Source organism: Pinus tabuliformis, chromosome X, assembly GCF_031772625.1.
Source record: "Pinus tabuliformis cultivar Carrire ecotype Pingquan chromosome X, CPIR1, whole genome shotgun sequence".
NCBI lineage: Eukaryota > Viridiplantae > Streptophyta > Pinopsida > Pinales > Pinaceae > Pinus > Pinus tabuliformis.
The window spans coordinates 66,420,653-66,423,204 of NC_142308.1; positions in this window are offsets into that span (position 1 = coordinate 66,420,653).

Below are 2,552 nucleotides of genomic sequence, written 5' to 3' on the forward strand. Positions count from 1 at the left end.
GTAATGCCAATGAGAAAGACTTCAATATTTTCCGATTTGCGATAACCCCGATCGCAAGATCGCATATCGTAGGAATGGGCTAACAAAATATGGCAAACATAAAACTTCTGCGATCTGCGATGTGTGCGATATCACGATAAAGCGATGGTTGTGATATTAAGCCAAATCAACGCTATGATGTTATATTTGTGCGTAGGTGCGAGAGCGCGATGGTGCGATAATGCGATGTCGCGATCTGAGACGATTGCGAACCAAATCGCAAAATCACTCCATCACGAATCTTTCGGGAACGCTATTCAAGAAAAGCCACTTACCATAATCTGACTTAAGATCATGCGCTTTTAATGATAATAAAGGAATTAGTTGTCATCTATTAAATGTAGACGCGTGCTTTTGCAAAGAATTACTTCACGTAAGGTGGCATATTTGATATATCTGCTACATTTAAGACTCTCCCATCACCTTTCTTGATCAATCATTTCCATTTGTGAGCTGCAGGAACGAAGAACGAAGGGCGATACCAAGCCATACGCAGGAAGAAATGGGAAAGAAAAGTAAGGCTCAGGGCTCTGAGGTGAAGGAGATGGCACCTTTATATACAGACACAGCTTGTAACAGAGACGCAGGGATATCGACGTGGGAAAGCATGTACAGACTGCTTGAAGAAGAAAACCCCAGAATAATGAAGGTTACCGTTGTCGCAGATTCACAGGGCTCTTCCGAAGCATCCTTAGAAGAACTAGCGTGCTCATTCCTTCATCGGATAGCAGCAAGGCCTAAAATTCTCCCATATACGGATATGATCAAGTGGATACTTGACAATGCAAAAATGAACGACAGACAGTTCAAGATTCAAGGACATGGGCTCATTGGGTCATTCGCTGCACAAGACTTAAAGCTCATGTATCATCTTCCTGAACCGCAGGCAACTTACAATGCACAATTCATTAAAAAATTTGTGGCAGAGAACCCAAACCTATCAAAGACCACTAAAGATTGGTCCAGAAAAGATGAACCGCTCAAAAAGGATAAAAACGGTATGTACAGCACTGGTTCCCTCACCTCTTCGTATTGTTTTGCTGCGGCCATGCTTTGTAGATTATTTGGGATGCCAGATATCAATAAGTTTTCGTCTGAATAGTTACCATTGATTGATGCTGCCACAAATGATGTTATTATAGATTGGGCCAAGATCTTTTCTGATAACCTATTCACGGCTATTATCAATTACCGGTCTAAAAGATCCATGTCTCAAAGGGTCTATCCTCCTTTTTACCTATCCTCATATGTTATGGATTCTATTTTTTATGTGTCTAAATTTCCCTCTATGGGTTGGAAATGGACAACTCAGGACCCATTACCCATCCATGTTTATCATAAGATATTATGGGATTCTCAGTTCATTCCACATTTCTACCAAATTTGTCATGGGCTTATCTTACCCATGTATAGAATGATGTATGATAAAGAACCCCCGAGGTGCTCACCTGAGGCACAGATAGATATCATCCCCATCGCAAGATGGTTCAGAGAAGAATGGTTCACCTATATTAGAGTATTTGGAAGCACTATCCCTCCTCATGTCCTACCTTTGTATATTCCTGACAAACTGCTGGCTCGAGAAATTGCATATCAAACTTGTTCAGAAGGCGGACTAACCAAAGACCTAAAAGACAAAAAGAAGGCCATATGGCCCCAGTTTCCTGTAGCTTGTGGGGCCTTTTAATTGTTCGATGTAGGTCACGCGTTCACCAAAGTGGAGAATATGACGTGTCTACAATTATTTAAATTCTCGGCAAGGCCATTTGACCCAAATGAAGTTGCCCAAGATTTCACAACGAACGTCAAGATAAAAGTATTCGTTGGAAAGAAGGATTTTTTTGATGATTTATTTCAGAATAAAACCTCACTCCAGGAAATTTTGAGGGAATCTCAATCGCGATTGTCTCCAGATGACCTCCAAAAATTCATGGTATACAGGAAAAGAAGACTAGCCAGTGTTCCTCTAGAAAAGCTGCAACTACCTGCCAGAGAACCTACTCCAAGCATTAGCCTTAGTGGGAATTCAAGCGCTTCCGGATCTAAATCTAAGAGTGGACAAGAGATGCCTGAGCATTCTAAAAAATCCGAAAACGACCAAGATAGAGGCGAAGAGTCAGCTAAGGACACCGCTCAGTCAATGGAATTTCCACAGCAGCAAGTTATCGCCTCCCCGTCAAGAGATGTTCCCCCTCTCATCATTGAAGCACCACCCGTCACAACAGAATTAGACAAAGAATGGGAAACCTTCAACGAACTGATCAATCTTGAAGGACAGGCCCCAAAAACACCTGTGAGCAATACACAGGTAACACAAGAAGTGTGCTCAACCATAGTCAGCAATGTCACAGAAACGGAGCATATTCCTATCGCTCCATCTTCTGAGCTTCTACTAAATGTAGAAGAAATTCCCCCACTGGACATATTTTACAGTCCCCAACATAAAGCAGTTGTAAGAAGGCAAAGAAAAAAGAGAAAGTTAGAAAACACACTTTCTCAGGATGCTGAGCATT